This window comes from Bos javanicus, chromosome 16, assembly GCF_032452875.1.
Source record: "Bos javanicus breed banteng chromosome 16, ARS-OSU_banteng_1.0, whole genome shotgun sequence".
In the NCBI taxonomy this organism is placed as follows: domain Eukaryota; kingdom Metazoa; phylum Chordata; class Mammalia; order Artiodactyla; family Bovidae; genus Bos; species Bos javanicus.
The window spans coordinates 4,605,985-4,618,056 of record NC_083883.1 but is presented as its reverse complement, the minus strand read 5'-3'; the positions used below and the strand labels follow the sequence as shown (position 1 = coordinate 4,618,056).

Sequence of the window (12,072 nt, the reverse complement as noted above, 5' to 3'; positions counted from 1 at the left end):
CAACTATAATCTCTTCAAAAATTTCTCATAACCTTTATTTTTCTCTTCTTTTCTGGGACCCCTATAATTTGAGTGCATTTAATATTTCCCAGAGGTCTCTGACAGCAGTTATTTCCACCATTGTATCGCCCAGCTAGCTCACTGATCCATTCTTCTGCTTCAGATATCCTGCTATTTAGCCTCTTCTCTATGTCTGGGTCTTTATGTTCTCTACCTAATAGTTCTGTTCTCTTGAAAATGCATCATAAGAGTGACACACTGAAGCTTTGTCGATAGAAAAGTAACACATAAACTTTTTCCCAAATAAATCAGACCTCAGGTATGGCGGCAGTGACAGGGGCCATGGATCCTCCCCAAATAGCTTGTCAATGGAACATGAGCACATGTGAGTGGCTTTCAGTCAGCCTCAGAAATGACAGGAGAGATGAGACAGTCTAAGACTCTGTAGTTGTGTGGCTCAGGCCAGGTGGTCAACGTGATCTAGCACTGATGTTAATGTGGCCTCACTGGCACCCCTGGGCATAGGAGGCCCTGCAACATGTGGCTTACATGCACATGGGGACACTGAAGCCCGGAGAATTCAAGGAACTTGCCCAAAGGCATCAGCAAATAAGTGGTAAATAAGCCAAATGTCCTACACCTCTGCAAACTTTCAGATTTGGCTTCTGAAAGGGATCCTGTTAAGTGAAACCTGAAGAAGTGACTTCCTGAATTGTTTTATGAAGCGTGACCTTGAAAAGAGAAGCACTGACAGATTCTGTGTTTGAGATCAGCTTCCCACAGCAGGGCATGCAAAGTCCCAGGAGGCCCATTAGGGGAACATACCCAGACCAGGATTTTACCAGCTGTTCTGTAAAAGAGGTCTGTGCTGCATACTAACCATGCAGACTAGGTCCTATCTCTGCGGGTCCCAGAGGCATGCCATCTACCTGGACTTTCCTCTTGGCTTCATTTGGGCCCAGATGTGACAAAGACCCAAATATTGCCTGCCCCAGGCTCATCTCAGAAATCTCATACATCATTTGTTCAATCTGTCAACAAGTAATTGCTGCTGCTAAGTCGCTTCAGTTGTGTCTGACTCTGTGTGACCCCATAGATGGCAGCCCACCAGGCTCCCCCATCCCTGGGATTCTCCAGGCAAGAATGCTGGAGTGGGTTGCCATTTCCTTCTCCAGTGCATGCAAGTGAAAAGTGAAAATGAAGTCGCTAAGCCGTGTCTGACTCTTAGCAACCCCGTGGACTGCAGCCTACCAGGCTCTGAATACTGAAGTGGGGTGCCATTGCCTTCTCTGAACAAATAATTACTCAGTTCCAATTTTTAGTCCCAGACAGTCCTAGGCTTGAGATGGATAAACAGAGAAAACCCACTGGCTCTGCCTCCAGAAGCTCTCAGTCCAATAAGGGAAGCAGATGGGCAGATGGGTAATCACAGCATGATCTGATAAGTGCCATGAATAGGGAATCTTGGGGTTAGGGAACCCAGGGGAAGGGCAGGTAACACAAATTGGGGAGAGGTTTTTATGGACATTTTCCTGAAAAAGGTGACAAGCTCTAACTTGAAGGACAGAGAAGATGTCATCCCAAGGAGGAGCGTCAGCATGTTTCAGCTGAGTCTCAGCTCAACAGGATAGGGCAGTCCACAGTCCCTGTGTGCTGGTTGGAGCTGCAGGAGATGAGATTTGAAAGGCATGCAGGACCTTTTATGCCATCTTCAGGCCTGGTTCCTCCCAAGAGCAGAGCCTGGAGAAGGACTGGTGTTCAAAAAGTCCACCTTGTGATGAAATTCCTGAGGAGCTGGAGTGAGAAACCTAGAAGGTGAAACAAGGAAGGAGGGAGAACTAACCCAAGGGCATGTGTGGAGCTGATCGCCCCTGAGATCCTTGATCCCACGAAAGATCAGAGTTGTCTGCCTGAGAGATGAAGGGGAGGATGTTTATGCACCAGCTCCTGGCCCTCACTGGACAAGAGCTGCTGTCTCAGGGGGTAACAATTCCTTTATGATTCCCCCCTCACATGCACAGTGTAGTTGGGCAGGTTCCCACAGAGGTCCACACAACATTTGGAGAAGGCCCGGGACAGAAGAAAGGAAGGGACGGCCGAGGAGGGCTGGGATCAGGTCACATTTGCACACAGCTAGTCGCTGCAGCAATGGCTGGAATAAAACAGCAGGTCAAGAGGATGTGAGAAGTGTTTACCCTGGCAGCAGTATGGAGAACAGTTTAGAAAGGATTTAGATGAGAACTGATGTCTGTAGATGAGCTTCACAGGCTTGTAATTGCACGTGAAAATGGTATGTGTATCGCATCCAAGTGATTGTTTTAGCCGAGAGTGTTCAGAGTTTTCATGGAGTCCTCAAAGGAGCCCGAGGCCTGCATGGAGGAGGGCAACCATTAAAGCATGACTGGCATCTCTTCTGGCCTGGGAGTCCAGTCGAGTGCAAAATTTCAGAGGAACAAGTATTTGATGCCTTCCAATCTCCCCACCTACATCACTAGAAGGGGAAGAAGGACAGATATCCCTTGCATGTCTTGGAGTTGTTGATGGGCTCTGAATGCAGCAAACTTAGGGTGTAATGGGGACACAAGGGGCCATGTCCCACCACGTGGCAGATGGCCACGCTGGGCACATGACCGAGTAAGTGAAGCTAGTGACTCTTTCTCAGCCTCCCTAGGCACGATTTGCATCGCAGGCACTGGCTGCCCGGGGTTGGGGACTTTTTGAGGAGAGGTGATAGATAAGGTAGGCTCCTTCATCACTCCAAACAGGTGCCTATTCAAAAGCAGGAGCCTTCACTTCTGACTTGTACAGGCCGCTAAGGGATTAGGTCCTGAGTTTAGTATTTAATCTATTCCCTCATCTCCGTTTTATAGGTTGGTTAAAAGCAAAAGCTGCTGTCATTTTTTAAACTAAAGTGTCACGGGTTACAACCGGAACACCATATGCATTAAGTAAAGATAAGGTTCTGACTGTTTTGTTTCTAAATGAGATAAAAGGTTTCAGGCTGCTATTTGTAAGTGCTTTTCAGCAAACTCTGGGTATAGAGAGTCTTCATTCCTAGTAAATGAAAAGCCAAACAGAATAGGCTGTTATAGGGTCCACCTGAACCCACTTGCCTTGACCCTGCATCACAGACATCTAGGGTCCAAGTTCCACACGCAGGTGTTGTAGAGGCAGTATGGATTTCTTGCTCTGAAGAGTCCTCTGATTTCTTGGTTTGGGTCAGTTTTATGTTTTGTTTTGGAAGACTGGAAGGCAGTCACTTAAAATGGCCTTGACCTATAGTCATTGATCAGTTCAAGCATGTAATATGATTTCAACAGCAAGCAGACTCAGACGAGGTAGCGGGTGGCTGACCACCTGAACCGGCAGCAGGGCAAGCCTGTGTAGCCATTTTCAGTCCAGTTGTGATTGTATCAGAAGCTGACTCAGAAGGCCACAGGAAGTTGAGATTCAAGTACTTCCCAGAGAAGAGTAAAGCAGTGTTTCCTTAACTAGTGTCTCGTGATGCCTGACAGCATGTTGTCACAAGGGCTTCCATACTTAGAGTGGGATTGGCATCTACTTCATTTTTTAAAATTCTGTGAAAGTGGCTCAACGTCAGAAAACAAGCAACTCAGGACTTCCCTGGTGGTTCAGTGGTTAAGAATCTGCCTACCAAATGCAGGGGACATGGGTTCAGTCCTCGGTCCAGGAAGATTTCACACGCCACGGGATAACTACGTCCATGCACCATGACTACTGAGGTCCATGCTCCAGAGCCCGTGTTCCGTAACAAGAGGAGCCACCGCAGCGAGAGGCCTGTGCACAGCAGCAAAGGCCAAGTGTAGCCAAAAACACAGAAGTAAATTAAAAAAAAGTTTAAACAAACAATTAAAAAATGGGGACCTAAATAAGCATTTCTCCAAAGAAGACATATAGATGGCAAACAGGCACATGAAAATATGCTTAACATCACTAATTATTAGAGAAATGCAAATCAAAACTACACTGAGGTATCACTCCATACTGGTTAAGATGGCCATCATCAAAAGTCTACTGATGATACATGTATAGAGAAAAGGGACTGTTGGTGGGAATTTAAATTGCTGTATGTACTATTCTCTGCGATGGAGAATAGTATGAAAGTTCCTTACGAAAATAAAAACAGAGTTACCGTATAATCCAGCAATCCAACTCCTCAGCACATATCCAGAAAAGATGAAAATTCTAATATGAAAAGATACATGAATCCCAGTGGTGATAGTACTCTTTACAACAGCCAAGACATGGAAGCAACCTAATGTCCATCAACATATGAAAAGATAAAGAACATGTGACACACATGTACAATAGAATATTACTCAGCCATAAAAAAGAACGAACTAACACCATTTGCAGCAATATAGATGCACCTCGAGATTATCAGTGAGCCAAAGAAAGATAAGACATGATAAAACTTATATGTGGAATCTAAAAAATGATGCATATGACCTTATTTAAAAATGTAGCATAGGGAACTAAATTAAATACATTATAATACCTATAATGGAAGATAATCTAAAAAATTTTATATATATATATAAAATTGAATCACTTTTTTGTACACCTGAAATTAATACAACATTATAAATCAACTGTACTTCAATAAAAAGTTTTTTTTGAAAAGGAATTCTATTAAAGTAAATCCATTTCTCAGAAGCAAAATGAAAGAATAACACATCAAGCCTTGAAGTTCAGTGTCCACTTTAGAATGTAAACCCCAGACCAACACACAGACATGTCTTTTAAAGACTTACTTGTTAACTAATCTTTCCTTTTCATTCAATTAATGTAAAGTAAATCAAGAAGCCTGCATTGTTCGTTAATGATTAACAAACAATAATGTTAAGATTATAGTGAAATGAACATTATAATGCAATCCTTGAGCACATGCTGATTTAAACAAAATATTTGTATTTAAAAAATCATGTCATTACTACCTAACTTTGTGTAGTAGCACTTCTCATTCTTTTTAGCCATCTAGATGCTTTGAACACTCACTACATTTGGCAGCTCTTCCATCTAGTGAGACTGCCTTTTGAAAATGGCCACATTTTCCCAGCTTCCCTTGAAGCCAGAGGACGAGGCTACGGCTCAGGCTCCTCCCATTAGTGTCCTTACACATGATTTCAGTGTGGATGACACTGTCAGAAAGATGAGGCTGTGGTAGAATTCACTCAAATGGTGGCAGAGAGACATCCGGCTTCTAGACCAAGTAGAGACAGGGGCTTGGCACAGTGTTCCCACCCAGCTTTCAGCCTGTCCAGTGACAGGGACAGCTGGATTGGTGCTGGCTACCCTGATTCTTGACTAGACGGACCTTTGTTGGCAAAGCAATGTCTCTGCTTTTCAATATGCTATCTAGGTTGGTCATAACTTTTCTTCTAAGGAGTAAGCGTCTTTTAATTTCATGGCCGCAGTCACCATCTGCGGTGATCTTAGAGCCCAAAAAAATAAAGTCTGACACTGTTTCCACTGTTTCCCCATCTATTTCCCATGAAGTGATGGGACCAGACGCCATGATCTTCGTTTTCTGAATGTTGAGCTTTCAGCCAACTTTTTCACTCTTCTCTTTCACTTTCATCAAGAGGCTTTTGAGTTCCTCTTCACTTTCTGCCATAAGGGTGGTGTCATCTGCATATGTGAGGTTATTGATATTTCTCCCGGCAATCTTGATTCCAGCTTGTGCTTCTTCCAGCCCAGCATTTCTCATGATGTGCTCTGCATATAAGTTAAATAAGCAGGGTGACAATATACAGCCTTGACATACTCCTTTTCCTATTTGGAACCAGTCTGTTGTTCCATGTCCAGTTCTAGCTGTTTCTTCCTGATCTGCGTATAGGTTTCTCAAGAGGCAGGTCAGGTGGTCTGGTATTCCCATCTCTTTCAGAATTTCCCACAGTTTATTGTGATCCACACAGTCAAAGGCTTTGGCATAGTCAATAAAGCAGAAACAGATGTTTTTCTGGAACTCTCTTGCTTTTTCCATGATCCAGTGGATGTTGGCAATTTGATCTCTGGGTCCTCTGCCTTTCCAAAACCAGCTTGGACATCTGGAAGTTCACGGTTCACATATTGCTGAAGCCTAGCTTGGAGAATTTTGAGCATTACCTTACTAGCGTGTGAGATGAGTCTAGTCAAGGCTATGGTTTTTCCATTGGTCATGTATGGATGTGAGAGTTGGACTTTGAAGAAAGCTGAGCTCTGAAGAATTGATGCTTTTGAACTGTGGTGCTAGAGAAGACTCTTGAGAGTCCCTTGGACTGCAAGAAGATCCAACCAGTCCATTCTAAAGGAGATCAGCTCTGGGTGTCCTTTGGAAGGAATGATGCTAAAGCTGAAACTCCAGTACTTTGGCCACCTCATGTGAAGAGTTGACTCATTGGAAAAGACTCTGATGCTGCGAGGCATTGAGGGCAGGAGGAGAAGAGGATGACAGAGGATGAGATGGTTGGATGGCAACCCCGACTCAATGGACATGAGCTTGAGGAAGCTCTGGGGGATGGTGAAGGCTAGGGAAGCCTGGCACGCTACAGTCCATGGGGTCTCAAAGAGTTGGACAGAACTGAACAGCAGCAACAAAATTAATTTAATGAAGTTGGTTTTCTAAAGTGTTCAGGTCATCACATACTAATTGCATTTTAGGAACATTTTGTTCTTTGTAAGTAAATGTTCCATGCAGGTTAATCTACCTTGTGGGAATAAATAGCAAAAGGAAAAGAAGGGACTGAGCTGCTAGTAAGTGTGATGCTTACAAAAGACATAGTAATCATGATTTTAAGTGCATTATTTACAGTTGGGTTCACAATATATCTCCATTAAGTTAATATAAATCTAGTAAGTACATAATACAAATGACTAACTGGAATAGTGGTTAATGAGGAACAGCAGGAGATTACACCCCAGTAAAAACTAAATGTAAGTTTATGATATCAATAATCTTTTGGCCAAAATGAATGAAATGTTTCTTCTACAAGTTTGAATGAATGTTTAAGGAAATATGGAAGTGTCTCTACTTACTTTCAATATATTTTCCTAACGAAGGTTTAATGTTGATTTCTTGGAAATAAACATGGGATTTCTCATCTTCTCTTTGAAATAATGCAAAATTCTCAACTGATATGTGGATAAATGCAAGTGAAATTTGGTAGTACACTGCTATTCTCCAATATAAATTTTACAAATCTTGAATAAACTGCATAAGAAGACAGAAGAAGGAAAGGAAGGAAGAGAAGAGATGGAGGAAAGAAGGGAGAGGGGGAAGGAGGGTGGGTGAATAAGGCACAGTCTTGCTTCACCATGAGTTTGTTGCCTAGATGAAATGGCTCTGCTAAGCTTGATATTTTGATCCTTTCTGCTTTGATCTCACAGAACTCTTTTATAATAATAAGACTTTCTTCGACAGTAACCAGGAGATGCAAGATATAAGATCATCGAACAAAGTTTGTTGTCACACCCGGCACTTCACTCCACAATATACATGAATTTAGGACATCCCAACACACCTTATTTCTATACTATCAGTTCAGTTCAGTCGCTCAGTTGTGTCCAACTCTTTGCATGGACTGCAGCACTCCAGGCTTCCCTTTCCATCACCAGCTCCCGGAGCCTACTCAAACTCATGTCTATTTCGTCAGTGATGCCATCCAACCATCTCATCCTCTGTTGTCCTCTTCTCCTGCTACTTTCAATCTTTCCCAGCATCAGGGTTTTTTCCAATGAGTCAGCTCTTTGCATCAGGTGGCCAAAGTATTGGAGTTTCAGCTTCAGCATCAGTCCTTCCAATGAATATTCAGGACTGATTTCCTTTAGGATGGACTGGTTGGATCTCCTTGCAGTCCAAGGGACTCTCAAGAGTCTTCTCAAACACCACAGTTCCAAAGCATCAATTCTTTGGTGCTCAGCTTTCTTTATAGTCCAACACTTACATCCATACATGACTACTGAAAAAACCATAGCTTTGACTAGACAGACCTTTGTTGGCAAAGTAATGTCTCTGCTTTTTAATATGCTGTCTAGGTTGGTCATAGCTTTTCTTCCAAGGAGCAAGTGTCTTTTAATTTCATGGCTGCAGTTATCATCTGCAGTGATTTTGGAGCCCAAGAAAATAAAGTCTGTCACTGTTTCCATTGTTTCCCCATCTATTCATCATGAAGTGATGGGAACGGTTGCCATGATCTTAATTTTTTGAATGTTCAGTTTTAAGCCAGGTTTTTCACTTTCCTCTTTCACTTTCATCAAGAGGCTCTTTAGTTCTTCTTCACTTTCTGCCATATGGGTGGTGTCATCTGTGTATCTGAGGTTATTGATATTTCTCCCGGCAATCTTGATTCAAGCCTGTGCTTCATGCCTGGCATTTCTCATGATGTACTCTGCATATAAGTTAAATAAGCAGGTTGACAATATACAACCTTGATGTACTCTTTTCCCAATTTGGAACCAGTCCGTTGTTCCATGTCCAGTTCTAACTGTTGCTTCTTAACTTGCATACAGATTTCTCAGGAGGCAGGTAAGGTGGTCTGGTATTCCCTCTCTTTAAGAATTTTCCACAGACTGTTGTGATCCACACTGTCTATAAGTCACCCTTATCAGAAATATGGATAAGATAAAAAAAGAAACACAAGCCCAATGTAGGTTTACATTATCTTGCCTAAAGAAAGCTTCCCTAACTACAAGATGTTGAATTGCCCATCACTGCCCTGGAGGTTATTTCACCCTAGGACAAGGCACTACAGTTAAGTTCAGTAAGAGTGTTCACCATTCATTTTTTCATTCATTCATTTTTAGTAAAATGGAGGATAGCAATTCTGAAAGAGGAAGTAGAAAAGTGAGCCACTATAATACCTTGACTTCAGACATGCTACAAGGCAGATTAATTTTAAGAAAGAGTACTTTCAGAATTTAGGAAATGAGAAGTTGATTCTCTTAAAAATGTAAGACATGGAACCTATTCTTCAAGGTGGAAACAGAAAATCCACGTATGGAATCTCAATCTCCAAGCATAGAACCTGACACTCCTATATGAAATATGGACTGTCAAGCGTTGATTAAGGTTTTTTTAGGTCTAGTATTACCTCTCCAAGCATATAATCTGATTTAGGTCTAATTTTACCTTTCCAAGCATATAATCTGATCCTCTACATGATAATCCACTGAACAGGCAAGGGACTTAGATCTCCCAGCATAGAACTTTGTTCTCTAAGCATGAAAACCTATAAAGCAGGTATAAAATATGTCCCCTCAAAGTCCTGCCCATCTGCCACCACCCACTTCAGACACAGAACATCCTGTCATGGATAAAAATGAGCTGGTACAGAAGGCCAAACTGGCCGAGCAGGCTGAGCGATATGATGACGTGGCAGCCTGCATGAAGTCTGCAACTGAGTCAGGAGCCGAATTAGCCGAGGAGGAGAGGAGTCTTCTCTCAGTTGCTTGTAAAAATGTTGTAGGAGCCCATAGGTCATCTTGGAGGGTCCTCTCAAGTATTGAGCAAAAGACGAAAGGTGCTGAGAAAAAAACAGAAGATGACTCGAGAATACAGAGAGAAAATAGAGACCAAGCTAGGACATATCTGCAATGACGTACTGTCACTTTTGGGAAAGTTCTTTTTTTAAATTAATTTATTTTAATTGGAGGATAATTACTTTACAATATTGTGATGGTTTTGCCATATATCAGCGTGAATGGGCCACAGGCACATATCTGTCCCCACCATCCTGAACTCCCCTCCTATCTCCCTCTCCACCCTGCCCCTCTGGTTTGTCCCAGAGCACTGACTTTGTGTGCCCTGCCTCATGCATCGAACTTGCATGGGTGATCTATTTTACTCGTGATTCAATGCTTTTCTCTCAAATTATCCCACCCTTGCCTTCTCCCACGGAGTCCAAGAGTCTGTTCTTTACATCTGTGTCTCCTTTGCTGCCCTGTATGTAGGATCATCGGTACCATCTTTATAAATTCCATACACATATATATGAGTAGCTGCTGCTGCTGCTAAGTTGCTTCAGTCGTGTTCAACTCTGTGCGACCCCATAGATGCCAGCCCATTAGGCTCCCCCGTCCCTGGGATTCTCCAGGCAAGAACACTGGAGTGGGTTGCCATTTCCTTGTCCAATGCATGAAAGTGAAAAGTGAAACTGAAGTCACTCAGTCATGCCCAACTCTTAGCGACCCCATGGACTGCAGCCCACCAGGCTCCTCCATCCATGGGATTTTCCAGGCAAGAGTACTGGAGTGGGTTGCCATTACCTTCTCCGATACATATGCATTAATATACAGTATTTGCCTTTCTCTTTCTGACTTACTTTACTCTGTAATAGGCTCCAGGTTCATTCACTTCATTGGAACTGACTCACATGTGTTTCTTTTTATAGCTGAGTAATCTTCCATTGTGTATATGTGCTACAGCTTTCTTATCCATTTGTCTGTGGATGGACATCTAGGTTCCTTCCATGTCCTAGCTGTTGTATATAGTGCTGCAGTGAACACTGGGGTTCATGTGTCTCTTTCAGTTCTGGTTTCCTTGGGGTGTACACCCAGCAGTGTGATTGTTGGGTTGTATGGCAGTTCTGTTCCCAGTTTTTAAAGAAATCTCTACACTGTTCTCCATAGCAGCTGGACCAGTTTGCATTCCCACCAACAGTGTAAGAGGATTCCCTTTTCTCCACACCTTCTCTAGCATTTCTTATTTATAGATTTTTTTTGGATGATGGCCATTCTGACCAATGTGGGATGATAACCACATTGTGGTTCTGATTTACATTTCTCTAATGAGTGATGTTGAGCATCTTTTCATGTGTTTATTAGCATCTGTATGTTCTCTTTGGATAAATGTCTGTTTAGGTCTTTTGCCCACTTTTTGACTGGGTTGTTGTTTTTCTGGTATTGACCTGTGTGAGCTGCTTGTATATTTTAGAGATTAATTCTTTGTCAGTTGTTTTGTTTGCTATTATTTTCTCCCATTCTAAGGACTGTTTTTTCACCTTGCTTATAGTTTCCTTCATTGTGCAAAAGCTCTTAAATTTAGTGAAGTAGCTCAGTCATGTCTGACTCTTTGCGACCCCAAGGACTGTAGCCTACCAGGTTCCTGCATCCTTGGGATTTTCCAGGCAAGAGTACTGGAGTGAGTTGCCATTTAATTAGGTCCCATTTGTTTATTTTGTTTTTATTGGAAGAGCTCTTGATCCCCAATTCTTCCCAAGCAGAGAGCAAAGTCTTCTGTTTGAAATGAAACAAGACTACTACTGTTCCTTGGTTGAGGTTGCTGCTGGCGATGAAAAGAAAGGGATTGTGGATCAGTCACAGCAAGCATACCGAGAAGCTTTTGAAATCAGCAAAAAGCAAATGCAACCAACACATCCTATCAGATTGGGTCTGGCCCTTAACTTTTCTGTTTTGTATGATGAGATTCTCAACTTCCTGAGAAAGTCTGCTTTCTTGCAAAGAGAGCATTTGGTGAAGCCATGGCTGAACTTGATGCATTAAGCGAAGAGTCATACAAAGGTGGCACGCTGATAGTGCAGTTACTGGGAGACAACTTGACACGGAGGACGTCGGACACCCAAGGACTTCCAACGTGGCTTGCCTCATTCTGAAATTTACACAGTGGACCATTTGTCATCTGTGCTGTCCCACAAATAGCTTTTTGTTAATGATTTATGACAGGTTCATGCTACTTCTATATGAATTTCCCATGTGATTTTTGTGTTTAATATTAAGGGTATAGAGCCAGTTAACATTTAGGGAGTTACCTGTTTTCATCTTGAAGCGGTCAATATGGGGCTGTGGAATTTTTACGCAAGTTATAAATATTTGGCACAGTGCTCTTGGCACATTGTGGCTTCACAAGCGCCAGTGTTAAAGCTGCTTCCACGTCTAAGCAAAGAAAACTGCCTATTTATTGGCTTGTTCTGTGGAGAATAAAAGGGCTAACTGGTTCCAGTCGCAGGTATAGTTGTGGGTCCTTTTAGGTTTGGAGCGCTCACAAGGCTGTAGAAGTGGATATCCCACGGATATTGCACGTTAAGCTATGTGACATGTGTGGAATACTCAGTT

At 42.5% G+C, this 12,072-nt stretch overlaps 1 pseudogene; it reads left to right on the top strand.

Moving 5' to 3' along the window:
* The first annotated feature begins 9,268 nt into the window (after positions 1 to 9,268).
* LOC133228272 (14-3-3 protein zeta/delta-like) lies at positions 9,269 to 11,612 on the top strand (annotated as a pseudogene).
* Positions 11,613 to 12,072: the final 460 nt, after the last annotated feature.